Here is an 18,411-nt window from a genome sequence, read left to right on the forward strand (position 1 = left end):
AAGATCCTGTAGATTAAACTTACATCTACTATTTTACGAGCAATTATCTCTTTTATATATATATATATTGTAAAAAGTTGTATATTATGTAATTTCCGCCATGTGAAGGCCATTTCTGTATTCGTGTTAAGGTATATATGTGTTCATATGTGGAAAAAGCCCAACATACTGGTAGTGTTTACAGATATCACAATGTAAAAAAAGTTACCCAAAATCCGATTTTTTTTTCTTTTTTTTTTTTTTTTTTTTTTTTTACAAATTATGCACATATTATAAATATGATGCAAGCATAAACCGTAAGGTTAAACATTTTTAATCTATTTATAAACACGTGTATGCCACAGAGCAGTGTCATTATTTCAGGCGATTTATATTTTAACATGTATTTAAAAAATACAGATAACATAAGAAACATGTGAGATGATTCCGAGACGAACTAAGAGTAGATCATAGCAAGCATGTAAGGGGTGACTTGTGTCTTAATATCCAATCAATATTCCCTGATATGGATCGCTCAATTCGTATAGCATCAACACTAGCTTGCAGAGGATCTTTTTATTTCATGAGTTTCCACGAGCAAAAACACGTAAAATCATCACCGGAGAAGGGGCGTACATTACTTACGGAGGCGGTCCCTCCAACACTCACTACCTGCCAATGGGGGGTGGATGCGCGTAAACCTTTGGTCGTATGTAGAACGTGCACGGGTGTGCATGTGTGACTGAAGATAAGAGTGGGTAAAATTCTTACCTTGTAGACCAGATCCACGAGCTTATTAAGCTACCTTTTGGACAAGATATAATTATCCCTGCTTGCTTTCACTCGGTAACTATAATGCACTTTTCAGTCTCACGCTGCAAGCTTCAGAATTGTTCACACAGAGACTACGAGCTAGCGATACCAGCTGCGCTCAGATCTACACTCTCGATTCCGATTGCCAGGCCGAGTTGAGCCGAACGGAGCTCTAAGCAACGCGGCCCCGCACGGAGGATAGCCGCTGTGTTCATCCCAGGGTCTAGAGTTCGATTCCTAGATGATTTATACTATTAACATGCAATAAATGGATGCTGAACTTGAACTAAAGCTTCAGATAGCCTTGTAACATTTTGTTCACGGTAAGCGAACATTTTGACTACTGAAAAGTGTATATGAATAAATCGTTTCACAATTCGTTAAGCAACCTTGGATGAGGAGAAGGGTAATTAGATAGGTTGCGGAGCATGGAGCTACAAATCTGAATCTGCTCTGCAACAATCGACCACAAAAACGTTTATGATGGGAGCTTAACTCAAACACAATAGAGGGAGAAAAAGTAATCATTAGGAAGTTCTTTTTTTCTTTCTTTTCTTTTAAATCTAATTCTCAAGGACAAACACGAGTAAAATCAGAATAGATTTGACATTTTGGATGTTTTCACGTCAGGTGGAGTCACGCATTATTTAATATTTCGTGTGTATATGAGAATGCTGTCTGTAGATATGTTTATGCTTTTATGATGAGCTCTATCGTGGCTGAATGATTACTATTCTTCTCTCTGACGCGGAAGAATCAGGTTCGATATGTGGTATCTCCTAATGTGTTTATACTCTTATGGTGAGCTCTGTCGTGGCTGATGGATTGCCATTCTTGTCTTTGGCGGGAACGAATCGGGTTCGATACTAGGTAGTACTGCAAGTAGCTTAGATTCACGTAACCTGTGTGTTTATGTGTCGTATAACATCGGCGTTGAAGAGGGAAAGTTACTCCAAATATACAAACAAAACTCCAGAACTGAGGTTCGTGGCTAAGAGGTTAGTGTACGCGCCTTTTGAGTGGGAGACCCCAGTTCGAATCACGACGGAAGCTCAAGTGGTTATGATTCCCCGTTAATCAGTAGGTCCCCTCTTATATAGCCTCGCTGCTGAAAGGGGCATTAAACTCAAAAATCAACCCTATCAAAACCCCAAGGCAATCACCTCTAGTACAGGGTCTCCAGTTGTATCCCAAGTCATGTGAGTTTGTGATATTCAACGTCTTTTCCGTGGGTTTTCTTGAGCTCCTCTCGTTTCCTCCCACATTCGCATACTACCAATTATTCCATAGTCATTCGTTAAGCATCTATCTGATTTAGCTTAACTGATATAATTATGGAATTTTATATATATATATATATATATATATATATATATATATATATATATATATATATATATATATATGTGTGTGTGTGTGTGTGTGTGTGTGGTGTTTGCGTGTATGTTTCAGCATAACTCTATAGAACGCATGGAGCAATTTTAACCAACTTAGTACACATATTGCATTTCCTCTGGAAAAGGGTACTGTCGGTGTAAGGCACCCTAGCGCACCTAGGGGAGACTAGGAAGGAAAGACGTCTTAAAAGATCGAAAAACGACCCATATTAGTGTCGAATGTGTAATTTTCGGGGTCACTGAGATGAACAGTGACATTCCCCATACTGTTTAAAACACCGTGCTCGTGGGTTTTCTCGGGGTTCTCCCGTTGCTCCCACTTTCTTCATTCCACCATTTCACTCATTTCTCATTATCACCGTCTCCTTTAGCCTAACCGACATAACCGTGGTACGTTAAACTTAAATATTTCATTTTTAATACCGTTTAAATCCAAATTCAGACCCTATCAGTACTCTTAAGAGGGGGGCTGGTGACGTAAAATAATTGAAAATGGCCGATATTAATTTTGAATCCGTAGTTTTCGGTCCCTAAGTTAATTGGTGACAATTTAGGTGAGCTTTATGTCCAAGGTCAGCTCCCAGTTGGGGTAGGACCTCTATCACTCTTAGGGAAAGGGGACGGGGAGACGTATAGAAATGAACGAAAACGACCGTCATAAGTATCGAATCTATAGTTTTCAGGGTCACTCAGATAAACAGTGACACTCTCGATACTGCTTCAGTCCGATTTAAGCCTTCTTTAGCACCCGTGGGGGTGAAATGGTAATATGTAAAAACATCGAAAACGACTTATATTAGTGTCGAATCCTTAGTTTCCAGCGTCGCCAAATTAATTGGTGTTAGTCCTGATGCCGTTTAAGTCCTCCAGTGGGGGTAAGATTCTTTAGCACTTCAAGGGGGAGTGAGAGGAACAGGCATGAAAATGATAATAAACGACCAATATTAGTGTCGATCCATAGTTTTCGGGGTCGTTTATATAAAGAGTGACATTCCGGATATCGTTTAATTTCAAGCTCAATCTCCTTACACGGGAGGGCCCCACAACTTGTCGCTAAAATCTGATTGCCACATAGCATTTTCATTTCCCATGATGTCCTATCAGATGTGTTATGTGGCAATCAGATTTTAGCGACAACTTGTGGGACCCTCCCGTGTTAGTACTCTAGTGTAAAAAAATTGTATCATGTAAAAATAATTGAAAATGACCAATATTGGTGTCGAATCCATAGTTTTCGGGTCCCTAAGTTGATTGGTGGCAGTTCTGATTATACTTATGTTCAAGCTCAGTCTAGAGAATTGGTAAGATTCCTAGCAAACCTAGGGTGAATGGAATTAGGTAACATATACAATGATCGAAAACGACCAATACTAATTTAGTGTCGAGTCAATTATTTTGAGGGTCGTTGAGATGAATAGCGATACTCACTTTGCAGTTTAACTCAAGTTCAGCCCCATTAATACCCTGGAGGGAGGGAATAGCGACATGCAAAAAAATAATCAAAATCAACCGATATTAGTATCGAACCTATAGTTTTCGGAGTCCCTATGTTGATTGGCTACAACCCCTATACCATTAAAATCTACATTCAACCTCCATTATCACCCCTAGGATGGTGCGAAGGAGTTGACATGTATAAATAATCGAAAAGGTCCAATATTTGTTTCAAATCCATAGTTATCGCTGTAGCTGAGATTCATAATTATACTGCCGACACAGTTAATTCCTTCGCCAGATATATCAAATCTAATTGGCCTTTCTAACAAAGGTGCTTGCTAAAATCGTCCTCTTATCTTCTTCCAGTCTTAAAACATCGTCATTTGTAACTTTGTCCATTTTATCTTATCCATCTTCCTCCAACATTACATTTCGAAGCTCTCTAAATATTTCTTCTCTAACTTCCGCAATGTCCAAGTCTCCTAACCATACAGTCGAATACTCCAAACCTAGCTCTTGACCAACTTCTTCCTTAGTTCAATATTAAGCCTGCCATTTAAGAGCGACATTCTTCTTGAATGCTTCTTTGACTACGGCAATTCTTGACCTGATCTCTTTGGTTCAATAAAGGTGTCTTGTCAAAATACTTTTCTAATGACGGATGGTTAAATTGTTGAAAACAGAAATAAATTTTAAAACATCAAAATCAAACTTGACATGGTGCTAGACTCTATTTGGCTATATAACTGTATAGAATATTTTATTGTGTACGCTTTCGGTTTCCGAGTTATGAATGGTCAAATATTCCGTTATATTAAAAAAAAAAAAAAGCATACACCAAACTCATCGGACTTAAATCAAACTTGGCATTGTGGTACATTCTGATCTGTTATATAAGAGTTTGAAAGAGAAAATGAAATGAAATGAAATTTTTGAGTTTTACGTCCCACAGTTATGCCGGTTAGGCTAAAGGAGACGGTGATGATGAGAAATGAATGAAATGGTGGAATGAAGAAAGTGGGAGGAAACGGGAGAACCCCGCGAAAACCCACGCACACGGTGTTTGTCCACCACAAAGTTCACTTGGCGGGAGCAGGGTTTGAACCCGAGACCCCTAGCACCAGAGGTGAATGCTCTACCACTGAGCCACCGCGGCCCCGAGTTTGAAAGAGAGTTGTATAAGTAATCTGTTATATAAAAGAGTTATATGTAAGTGTATTGTGAATGCTTTTGGTTCCAAAGTTACATGCAGTCAAATTGCGTCGTATTTTCGAAGAAAGGAAAGCAAACATACACTAAACTTAACCGATCGGAATCAAGAATCACACTGTGGTAGATCTTAACTGAGTATACAGGCAGAGTAAACAGTATATTGTGCAGGCTGTCAGTTTCCGAGTTATGGATGGTGGAATTTTGTGTGATACTTTCAAATAATAATAATAATAATAATAATAATAATAATAATAATAATAATAATAATAATAATAATAATAATAATAATAAAAGAAAGAAATTAACGGAACTCATGCGATCAGGATCAAACTCGGCGTGATGACAAACCTTGGGCTACTATATAAGTGGTTGGAGTGCTTATGGTGTGCAGGTTTTTGGTTCCTAAGTTATGCACAATCAAAGTTCGGAAAGATTTAACTAATTGAACATAATAAAAGGGTGATAAATATTGCTAATTAGAGGTCAGTGTTGAACAGAAGAGCAGTGAAATACGCATAATTGTATAAGAATAATCGTCTTTCCTTTTATCTTTATATTTTTCCTGTCCAAACTGACCTTTAATTGTTATCTAAATAGTATTTATTAAGTTTTTGTTATTCCAACGTATTGATTAAGAAATTTGACTACACATAACTCAGGAATTTAAAGCCCGATACGAGATCAAATTCTACCAGAATGCCAAGTTTAGTTAAGAATTAGATTTCTGGGTTTTCGGCATCTATGGCCATGTTAGCCCGTAGAGTATGAGGGATAACGTCCCTCGGCGATCACACTATCCGAGGAAAGGGAAGGAGGAGAGGACTGGGAAAAAGAGGAAGCGGCTTAGGACTTGTATGTTAGTTGCCATCCCGGCATTTCCCTAGTGGGAATAAGGAAGAACCAGGAAAAGTTAACGCAAGATGGCTGACCTGAAAAAGCTTTTGCAGTGTTTCGACCGAGTGACGCCACCAGGTATCAAACCTCTGGACCGCTTGTACTAAAGACGAGAACATTAGCAACCTACTCTACGCGGGACCACAATGCTAACTTTGATCTCCTATCGAATGAGTTCGGCTGGTCATCATATGATGTAATGTTCTTGTTTGTTCAGGGAAGAATCAAATGAAGTATGAAAAAAAAAAATCAAATAAGGACAGTTTCTTGCGATATGCGTATTTTACTTATAGTATATATAAACCTTTATATATTACAAATTCCTTTTGTTTTCTGGGTAATAAAAGTGAAGGTGAATTGACATCCTTCCCTCACCAATTAGAAATATGGTGTGGGTCAATGACCCATGACACACTGACACACCACCCACCGTAACTCAAGGCCCATGATCCACGCCCTCTTCTCCACTGCTTAATGAGTTTACACTTGTAATAAAACAAGGCTGTGAAATCACTAATCGGAATTTGAGTTTCTACGGTCAATCGCTCAAACACCGCTCAGTGACAATACCGGTGGATCTGACTTTTACGATATAAAATGGTAAAGTGTTTGTCATGGATCATATTAAATATAATTCATTCAGTTATCATATATTATTTTAAATTTAATTATCACATATACTTATTTCTTTGTTGAATTACAGATACTTTTTGGTGGAAAATAGGATGAAATTTGAATCTGAAATCTAGGTAAAGTAGGCCGACGTAAAGGGGAAAAAAAAAAGGAAAATTCGACTGTCTTGAAAACCTAGTAGTCCTATTTATATTATTGCAGATACAAATATAAATATCCAAAAGTGCTTGAAATTCTTTTTCACTTAAATATACTCATCTCAGGTAAATAAGTAGAAACAAATGAAAAAGAAAGAAAAATGGCGGCCTTGAAAGTAAAACGTAGATAAATTCGCCAGTGTTCAAAAGATGATTCAAAAAAGGCACTGAGCAGAGTGGATTGGTGGGTCAGAGTGGGACAGTTGGTCACCGTGGTTGTTATGTTGCAGTGGTTCAGTCCTCTTGACAGACGACCCACCCACTGACTCACTCATCAAATCTTGACCCACGACCCCTGACCTACTCCATCCATATGAAGTAGTGAAAAACGAAATATGTAACCTACCACCTCCCTGTCAATCATCACTAAAAACAATCCAAAAAAAAAAAAAAAAAACAATTTTGGATAGCAGTTCGGCCTAGAAATTGGTTGTTCAGAAAGCTGTTTTAATCACCTTGTACGTTAATTATACCGATGAATGAATGAGTTGACAACCATTTCGACCGTTATTTTTAATCTTGTCACAAGACTCATATTTCAAACCTTGGGACCCGGGTTCGATTCCCGGCGGGAGCTCATGTGGTTCGGATTCCACGTTAATCAGTAGGTCCATGTCTCATATAGCCTCGCTACTGAACGGGACGTAAAACTCAAAACAAACCAAAATCATATTTCAAACCTTATACTTTTACATGAACTTGTTGAATAAGTTCATGTAAAAAAAGAAATCTTCCAGTTTTACGTCCCACGTTTATGCCGGCTAGGCTAAAGGAGACGGTGATGATGAGAAATTAATGAAATGGTGTAATGAACAAACTGGGACAAAACGGAAGAAACTCGAGGAAACCCACGCACACGGTGTTTGTCCACCACAAAGTTCACTTGGCGCGAGCTGGGATTGAACCAGGAATCCGATGCACCAGAGGAGAACGCTCTACCACTGAGCCACCGCGACCCTCGGGGAAACACTCGAGGGAGCATGTGTAGCTACGGAGAGGATCGTCCCCACGCTCCCTCTCTGGTGTTGTAACTAGGCATCTGTTTAAGCCAAAAAGAAAATAAGGCTTTGACCCTTACGAGAACAAACAACAAACAAGTTAAACAGATAAAAGTAGTGGAAGACCATTAAAAATAGTAGGAACATTCCACAGTTGCATTCATGTTTAACTTAACAGCTATATTTATTTATTTCATATATATATATATATATATATATATATATATATATATATATATATATATATATATATATATATATATATATATACGTGTGTGTATATATATATATATATATATATATATTATATTGCACAACTTAATGAAATGCACAAACGACAAATTCCAACCATTTAATATCCGAACTTGAATTTGAGAAATTATTTCATGAATTCTTTAACATCCTTTTTCTGTCGTGAAAGTATTTGACACGATATACAGGGTGTTTCAAAACAACACCGACAACATTTAGGAGGTGACTCCTGAGCCCAAAAGAAGACAAATGTACAGATTGACCTGGGTGCACAAATGCTTCCTTTCGGATTTATAGGCTGCCGAAAGCATGAAAAAAATGAACTTTAAACGTCCATAGTTCCAAAACTATGAGGCCTACCGTAGTCGGGTCAAGACTTCATTTAGGAACTAGTAGATGCGCTATCCAAAAATACATGTTTCAGAATCCTAAGGTACTCGCGAAGCAATTTTTTATAGAGGTGGTTTGGCTACGGTCATATACAGATGGTGATCAGAAAAATGGAAACACCTGTAGTTGGAAACACGTCAGATGTATGGGTCGGCAGTGGTGTCGTGGCGCCCGCAGCGCCGGATCGCTGGTGGTGGTGTGTTAGGTCGGTCTCCATACTACGTCAGGCGCAGTGGAACAGCAGTGTCCAGTGGCTGCAGCAGACGGAGGTAGTGTAAAATGGGAGACCTCTCAGATTTTCAAAGAGGGAAAATTGTTTGTGCGCGGTTATGTGGAGTGAGTGTGACGGCAGTGGCTACTGTGTTAGGTGTGTCGCGTGGGACAGTGTCGAAGGTGATGACGGCCTACACAACACACGGGAAAACCACATCGGGGAAGCGGAACAGTGGGCGGAAGAAAATCATGAGTGACAGGTCACGCCGGGTATTAAAGTGCATTGTTACGCAGAACCGTCATGCAACTGCGGAGCAAGTGACGGAGGAACTCAATCAGCACCTCCCCCACCCTGTTTCGACAATCACAGTCCGCCGCGAATTACATGACATGAACTTACGGGGTCATGTTGCACGGGCCAAACCGCTCATCAGGGACCATAACGCTTTCGCACGCCGCAAATGGTGCCGCGACCATGCAGCTTGGACCGTTGAGGACTGGAAACGTGGGATATGGTCGGATGAGTCATCCTTCACCCTATTCCCAACCACGGGCCGTGTTTATGTGTGGAGAACGCCCAAAGAAGCTTATGATCTGCAGTGTCTCCGCCCAACTGTGAAACATGGCGGCGGCTCGGTGATGCTGTGGGCCGCCATATCATGGTTTTCATTGGGTCCTGTGGTCACACTTAGCGGACGAATCACTGTCAAAGATTATGTCGCAATTTTAGGAGACCACTTGCCTCCTATGGTCCGGATGTTGTTCCCGGACAATGACGTCATTTTCCAGGATGATAATGCACCCATTCACACAGCTGGCGTTGTTGTAGCGTGGTTTGAGGAACATCGGGATGAAGTTCAACAACTCCCCTGGCCCGCCCAATCCCCAGATCTTAACATAATTGAACATTTGTGGTTCGTCTTGGAAACACGACTCCGGCGACGATTTCCACCTCCATCCTCTCTCACAGAACTGGCCGATGTCCTGCACGAGGAATGGTGTAAAATTCCACTTGCTACCATTCACGACCTATATGCCTCCATCCCGCGTCGCATCAAGGCTGTTCTGAAGGCGAAAGGTGGCCCGACACCATATTAATCTGGTAAGTTGCAATTTCGTTCAGGTGTTTCCATTTTTCTGATCACCATCTGTAACTTGACGTACTCTTCAACTACCTACATAAAAAATGTTGTGGAAGTATCACAGGATTCTGAGACTTGAATATTTGGATAGGACACATATTAGTTCCTAAGTGAAGTCTTGACCCGACTACGAGAGGTCCCTTAGTTTTAGAGCTATGGACCTTTAAAATTCATTTCTTTTCATGTTTTCGGCAGCCTATAACTCCGAAAGGAAGTATTTGTGCACCCAGGATGAGGTCTTTTTGTCTTATCTTGGTGTCAGGAATCACCTCCCAAACGTTGTCGGTGTTGTTTTGAAACACCCTATACATATAAGTGTCGCGTCAAATAATTTCACGACAGTAAAAGGATATAAAATAATTCGTGAAATAATTTTACAAATTTAAGTTCGGATGATCCTAGGGTTGAAAATTATCGTTTGGATTCATAAAGGAACATGCATTTCATTATGTTGTGTAATATAAGAAATGTATTGTAAATACATCAGTCTGAGATAATTAAATAAATAAAGCTCTTAAGTTAAACATGAATGCAATTGTGGATTTTAGTCCAACATTCCTACCTCAGAAAACAAAAGGAACAAGAAGCAAATGTGCAAAATGTCGGCGGAGCAAAGGGAATCGTTATTAAACACAAAGTGACGTAAATATATACATAAATTTATGGTACTAAAATTCTATGATGGGATGCTTTTAGAAGAATTATATCTTTTTGTGGTAGTTGGGTGCTATTAATTTAAGGTTATTTTTAACGTCCAAATAGTTTGTGTGGAACACAGGCGATGGCGCCACCGTCACCAATGTTAACACATTCAACTAATAAAATTAAAACAATCAAAACTAAAACGAGTAATTCAAAAACTAAGCAAAAACGGATACCGTCTGGATAATAGACATTACGAAATCTAGGGAATGGTACATGCTGATTTCACATATTGTTGTTAGTTTCATTGTTGGAGGTCACCATTGTTAAATAAACAATCAACTTTATCTTTCATATTTTCTAGCAGAATCTGAGCAAACTTAACACACCCATTTACGATTGAAATATGTAGGGAACAGCACATGCCAATTTCACATATTGTTGTTAGTTTTATTATTTGAGGTCACCATTGATAAATGAACAATCAACTTTATCTGCCACACTTTCTACCAGAAACTGACCAAACTTGGAACACCCATTTACGATTGAAATACCTAAGGAACAGTACATGTCGATTGCACATATTGTTGTTAGTTTCATTGTTGGTGCTCACAATTGTTAAATAAACAATCAACTTTATCTGTCATACTTTCTACCACAAACTAACCAAACTTGGCACACCGATTTTTGATTGAAGTGTTTAGGGATAGTACATGTGAATTACACATATTGTTGCTAGTTTCATTGTTGGAGGCCAGCATTTAAAAATAATCAAATTTATCTTCCATATTTTCTAGTAGAATCTGATCAAACTTAGCACACCCATTTACGATTGAAATATGTAGGGAAGAGCACATGCCAATTTCACATATTGTTGTTAGTTTCATTGTCTGAGGCCACCATTGATAAATAAACAATCAACTTTATCTGCCATACTTTCTACCAGAAGCTGACCAAACTTGGAACACCCATTTACGATTGAAATACCTAGGGAACGGTCCATGTCGATTTCACATATTGTTGTTAGTTTCATTGTTGGAGGACATCATTGTTAAATAAACAATTAACTTTATCTGCCTTACTTTTTATCAGAAACTGACCAAACTTGGCACACAAATTTATTCCCTAAGCATAATTTTCACATAATAAAATATCAGCATCTCTTCCTGACAGAAGGAAGTATTGTTACGAAATTTAGTTTAAATCGTCTGTTTAGGTTAAATTTTAAAATAAAGCAGATATTTTTTTTAACATCCCACGATTATGCACTGGTTGAAGAAGACGGTGATGATAAGGGAGGAATGAAGAATGTGAGAGTAAATGACAGACATCATATATTAACGGTATTTATCAACCACAAAGTCTAGGGATCCCACGCGCTAAGGATATAAGTAACATATATATATATATATATATATATATATATATATATATATATATATATATATATATATATATATATATATATATATATATATATATATATAATTTTAAAGGTTCTTCTTCTCGTGTTCATATATTTATTTTGAATACTTATTATAAAGTTACTAGCTGAATGACTTTACCAACACAAATTGCAGAAATTTTTATATGTTTTTTTTTAATCGTTTTAAGAGCCAATATTAAAAAAAAAGGAAGAATGAAAAGTAACTCACATTATACACAGCAAAATGTATTCAAAGGTTGGTTTATTTTCTCTAGAAGTATATTCTGACACGCAGTTTCTCAACTTTGGGGTCGACGAGACGCCTAAGGGGGTAGCGAAGATAAGCGGAAGAGATAAAAATAATTATAGTCTAATACCGGAAAATATTTTATAAAGTTATTTTGAATTTTGTTCTGATAGACATATATTTATTTTCATACATAATGCTAAGAACAACAAAAAGTAGGTCTAGGCCCTACTAAATATTTTCAACAGGTGTTAAGTTGTTTAGAGATCAATTTAAATGAAAGAAGAACGATGTGAAACTGATATGAACTGCATATTGAAATACCAGAATAATACAAATGCAACAAAACTTCTGCATATTGAAACACAATTAAAATTGAAATCTAGTGCGATACCTGAGCATGGAGTGATTTCACTAATGCGGCAATATCCGGTTCAATCTTCGTGATGCTCATTATCAAGTCATTTAAAGTACCCAACAACTTCTTTAGCAACTGCCCAAGATTTTTTTTTTTTTTTTAAATCTAAAATTGGAAATCAATTTATTTTCTTATCATACGACTCAAAATGAAGGGAGTGATGAAGTTTCAAAATTTTCAAACGATCTCCCTTTCGAAACAGTATGACGGATCGCATTCGATATTTGTAATATGAATGAACTGACCGAATTTAGCTTTAATCGATTCCTTTTAGGGAAATTACTGTATCCACTATATACAAGAAATGGATTCCACTATTACAGATATAGATGGATATCGTGAGATCTCCGCAATAGGTACATTAAAAATCCCACACGAGCTTATTACAAACCTGAAATTATAAGGGGGTCGCTGGCAAGAGGATGTGATAAAATGGTGGTTGTGATAGAAATTAGATCGAGAACCACACTTCAAGAGTCTAACACAGTATCACAGTCTAACATAAGATGACTTTACTGTGGCGTGAAGGTTGTGATACCGACATTGCAAGGAAATGTGATTTTACTTTGATTCTTAAGATCTCTAACTCTTTAAGGAACAAATACAAGATTGTTTTTAACCTCCTGTGCAAAAGACAGGTCGCATGAATCTCGTGTTACATCAGAAAGTAGCAAAATGTTTTCAAATATTCTTGCGCCTTTTGCCCTGCTGATATCGAGGATTTATATATATATATATATATATATATATATATATATATATATATATATATATATGTGTGTGTGGGTGTGGGTGTGTGTGTGTGTGTGTATGTAGATGTCTCCCTAGTTTTGCCTCCAAGGAATATAATCGGACAAAGGCATGTTTTGGAGCCACTCGAATTGATAGTGAAACCATTAACAAAACGCGTAAAGTAGATGGCTAATCATTATATTACATTTGTAGTTATATTTTCCCTATTTCCACCGACTTCTAAATCGTTCTAGATTAAAAATATGAACAATATATTAAATCTGCGACTTAAACTTCCCATCACTTCATATGTTGTAGCTATTTTGTTAATTTTTGTACAACGAGATTTTTATACCCATGCTGCAATATTATTGTTAAAATTCCACTCCTGACAGTGGCAAAAATGAAAGAAAATCATTCACATCTAAAGGTAATTCGTAAGGATATAGGGTCGTTATTTTGGACTTAGTCTCTGGAAGGCAGTTCACGTGTTTGTGAGCGGACATATATATATATATATATATATATATATATATATATATATATATATATATATATATATATATATATATATTGCCTGACAGGTTGGTAACCAGTGAAACACATAGCTATATCAAGACACATAACTTCTAGGATCTTGATAAGATTGTTAGGCAATCAAAACGACATTTGATATATGGTAGTTGCATAGCATACACTTGCAGGCAAGAACTCCAATCACGGCAGCCAACCTGAATTCAACGTAGGATTCACAAGTACTCCTTGTTGTAAATGCATTTTATTAATTGTACAATCCACTACAGGGAAATGGAAGTGGTATTTGAACAGGAAAATAACTTTTAAAAAATAAAATAAAAAAGCTAAAATTTCCGTCTCTTAAATGGGATCTTATTGTAAAAAAAAAAAAAAAAATCCGTCCCAATCAGCCGACATTTTTGCATCTCCAGTATCAATATAGAGATACGTACTGACCATCTCAAAAGCAACTGATGAGGCTGAACAAAATTATACGAATATAAAACGCATTGTAAGAGTATCGAAGTTGAGCGCTCTACCACTGAACCACGGTGCTATTCAAGTTACTGATTAAAGAGATTGCATATGGAAATTTACAAGTTATTTTCCAAATTTTTGTCATAATTTCATCTTTCGGCGTAACAAATTTTGCTATTTTCAGCTAGTAGTAAATCAAATAACAGGATCAACTACAAATTTACGAAGTACAAACACAATGCAATCCTTCATGTTATCAGAGTCAACGGAAAACAGAAGATTTCAATCTCCATCTTGTTCTTACTCTCTCTCTCTCTCTCTCTCTCTCTCTCTCTCTGTTTCTGTGTCAATATACATAGCGTATTAATGTTGAAATAGCTCCTTCCACACAATTACTGAGATCATTATTTGCAATGCATACAACTGAAATTATTTGACCAATCAAACACATTGTCGACACTACGAATGTTTAACAGTCAAAATAAATAAATACATAATAAATAAAATCTATTATTTAAAAGCCAATGTGAGTTTCTATCTGATCACATACGCAATAGTTACTGAACTAATTAAAATGAAACTTGCCACAACTGTCAACCTTAGGCTCTCAAGAATCACCTATATATTAAAATGCTAGGTTTCTATGTTTGTGGTCAAGAAAAATTTGTATGCTTGTCTCCAATCCTTTCGACAATGAGATCTCAAAAGAAGCAAGTGCTAAAAACGTGCCGTTGTCGCTGGTTGATTCCAAATTTTGTGTAGATTGTCCACGTCTAAAAAAAGCATTATTCTACGAGATATACACTTCAACATCATATATTTGTATACACAGGTTTATATCCCCCAGACATTCGTTTCATGGCCAAATGATAATGATAAACAAAGGATAACCATTTATTCAGTCTAACAGTAAGATGGATCTTTATTGTTTTGGAGTGTTTTGGCCAATGAACATCATATATCCCTGACGTAATAATTAATTGTGTGTGTAATGTATTGGCTTATTACATACTGCATGCAAGAAGAAAGAAAATACTGATCATATATGAATTAGAAACTCCAACCGGAAGTAGGTTCAAATCTTGCAAACGGTGAGAGATATTGAAAAAAGTAATCGAAAAATCTTCTCTTTATAGTACACCTTGCCAATTTTTATCAAGACGTCTTCCACTTGTGTCTGTAAAGGGAGATGTATAGATGTTGTGAGGAATGACAAGGAGACTCATGCTCATATGTGAATGATGCGCTGTGTAGAGAATGCAGGTTCAACTAGTCCATAAATTAAAATGCTAGAAAAATTATGTTTGTGGCTAATCTTTCGACAATGAGATCTTGAAAAGCACAAGTGCAAGACACGTGCCGTTTTCTCTGGTCGATTGAAAATTTTGTGTGGATTTACTAGTTTTTACTCATTTATTTAAAAAAAAAAAAAAAAAAAAAAAACTTTTCTTTATTTTTATATTCCACATTTTAGGCGTCGTTTTGGCCCTAATAGTTTAATATTACAACTAGGTTGATACCCTTGTGAAAGGCAACCAGTAGAGAAGCTACATACAGCGGGTTGATGGACGTTTCAGGCGCTTTGCTTTAATATGAATAACAAAACATATTTCAAGCTGGTAACTTCGAAGGCTTGTGGAGCTACAATGCGGCGTATACTCGGATATAGAATTATAAAAAATAATATTTGAATTTGGTATAATCTATTACTTATCCAAGTTTGCCACAAACTACCCCCAGCATTATATATATTAAAATACTACATTTATATGTTTGTCTATAGCAATTTACTCCCTTTGGGAGTCTTCCTGTCCTTTACTTGTGTTTATGAAGGGAGTTGTACAGATATAGTGGAAAGTGGGAAGGAGATTCGCGCTCATATTAGAACAGTGCACTGTGTAAATAGCGCAGGTTTGGCTAGTATTACCTGTATATTTAATTTATTTAAATGCACGTGGTAAAGAGGATGTGGTATGTGGTATCTTTGCTTCATATTGCATATTGTAAAGGCATTGAAAACTTGAGATATCTTGGGGAATCATTTAGTATTATTCAGTTGAGCTAATTTTTCCCTTGGGTTACTTTGTCTAATATGGAACCATTTTAGAGGGTGAAACTCAAAAGTGAATTTTTGGATTCAGTTTTTAGGAATAGATATCTAGAGCGATTATCTCTGCCGAGTCCACTAATAGAATTAATCCCTTAACATCATGAGTGACGGTGTCTTTAACGGTGGTTACCCATATTATATTCTGAACTATTAGAACAAAGGTTTAGAATGCTGAAAGTTACACACCACACCGTTAAATGACAGCAAACATTCTCCAGTGGTTAACATTTGCCGGACTCGAAATGCTATGTGTGATCTTTAATGTCTTTATCCGAGTTTATACAGTATTTAGCTAACAAGGAGAAAGCAGACTTTGGTAAATGAACTTCGGGACCATCTTTCGCGAGGTAGTAGTGCACATTTAAAAGTTTCCTACTCGCCGTATATATAATACGACGCGTAAAGTAATAAAGTAATGGTGTGGCAGAGTGAGGAGTATTATGACGACGTGCAAAGAGTCCGGGTTCGATTCCCGCTCAAATCACTTTTTATTTTTAGCGTTAACCAATAAAGTAGCCATTTGCAACTACCAGTATAATGATAATTTGCTATATGTTTATAATGCATAAAACAATAGAAATATTCAAATCAATCGTAAAACCTTTCAATGTTCCATGCTAACTAGCAACAGAATGCAACTTATTCGGTAAATATATTGATATCATGAGTTATATTATGATTACCACAATCGCTGAGTAAAAAACGTTCTTTATGCTTCATATCTATATCTATGAGTAGTGTGCTTATTATAAGGAGGATAAGGGGGAAATCCATCTTGGTAATACTGGATGTATGTTATACCCAAAGTGGATTTCCCCTCAACCCCTCTTGTAATTTGCACACTGTTCACAGATATAGACACGAAGCGTCTAGAACATTTTTTACACAACGACTGTGGTAACCATAACATAACTCGTGATATCTATATATTTACCGAGTAGGTTATTTTCTGTTGCTAGTTAGCATGGAACATTGAAAGGTTTTACGACTGATTTGAATATTTCTGTTGTTGACAAGATACAATTTTCTTGACATGAAATGAAACGAAACAGAGTTCTTCCAATATAATTAAACACACTTTACGATATGAGACTAGGGCGGCACGGTGGCTCAGTGGTAAGCCGGTAGGTGTAACCGAGCGGTCTGAGGCGTTAAGTTGAAGAATGGGAGATGAAGCCTATATGAGGTTCGAATCCCTCTGAAGAACATGGTCGGAATTTTAACTGTCCTCGTTATTCCTGTAATCGTATTCCTGTCACCTTTGGATTACGTAGAATGTATGTGAGATGCTCATGGCGAATTTTTAAAGAAAAATCTGGTAGAACGCTTACCTCTAGTGCGTGGTGTTTTTGGTTCGTTCCCCGCCCAAGCAAGTTTGTGCGGGACAATAGCGTATCCGTAGGTTCTCTCGGGAACCCTCGTTTCCTCCTACTTTCTCATTCCACCAATTCTTCCATCATCATTCACTTGAGTTAACGATTGTCCCCCTTAGCTTAAAGTGTATACCGTTTTCCGTTTTTATTTCGTTTTCCGAGATGGGACAATATTCCCTTTTGTCTTGTAAGTAGCATCACCGCCATGAAGTCATTATAGATTCCTTTAAAGATTTTTCTTACAAGTCATGTGTGCCTGTCACATATGATCAATTATGGAGAATTGGTACAATTATGACACTATCTATGAGAAGTCTTATGAATTGAACATTAGTCTGTTGCAGAGCAGGTTGGTGCTACGAAACCAAAGGATTAAGGTCACAACTACAAACTCTTGGGAGATCTGCAGCACTACACGAGTGTTTCTGTGTATCAACAAAAAGACGTATAGTAACATACCAAGACGATGATCAATTCTGCAATAAACTACAAGAAAATTATTTTTTTTTAAAACATAAGGAAGGATCTGCGATATGTATGGTATTTCGTAATATGTTTCATTATCTGAAAACATTTAAATGTTTCTATTCACTGCATTCTTTTAGTTGTTCTTTCTATTCATAAAACAAGTAGCAATGTCGCATGAGCTTGGTTTGTCACATTGTATACTAGGTGGAAATTGAAACTTTAATTTTTAACTGCTGAATAACACAATCACATCACTCTCCATCGCCACTCAAACACTTTACTAAGAGAATGAATGAAGAAATGAGACTATAATTAATGAACGACATCAAAACAGAAAAATTGTACGTGAAGATAAAGAGGTTAGGGGAAAACCTTGGAGCGTGAATGCTTCACAGTAGCTGCAGCAAATAACCTGCCAATAATGACAGAATACCTATTATTATTA

General features: G+C 37.0%; 2 protein-coding genes across 2 annotated transcripts in view; both read right to left on the reverse strand.

Moving 5' to 3' along the window:
• Positions 1 to 928, reverse strand: part of Pka-C1 (Protein kinase, cAMP-dependent, catalytic subunit 1) — a 561,997-nt gene extending 561,069 nt beyond the window's left edge. Inside the window, exon 1 of the mRNA XM_081761579.1 lies at positions 751 to 928. The gene's annotated coding sequence lies outside the window, so the exon portion shown is untranslated. The remainder of the gene's footprint in view (positions 1 to 750) is intronic.
• The window catches only part of LOC145687168 (uncharacterized), a 185,487-nt gene that overhangs the window by 69,645 nt on the left and 97,431 nt on the right, over positions 1 to 18,411 (reverse strand). The window lies entirely within an intron of this gene.

The sequence above is a fragment of the Thermobia domestica genome, chromosome 6, assembly GCF_964235325.1.
Source record: "Thermobia domestica chromosome 6, izTheDome1.hap1.1, whole genome shotgun sequence".
In the NCBI taxonomy this organism is placed as follows: Eukaryota; Metazoa; Arthropoda; class Insecta; order Zygentoma; family Lepismatidae; genus Thermobia; species Thermobia domestica.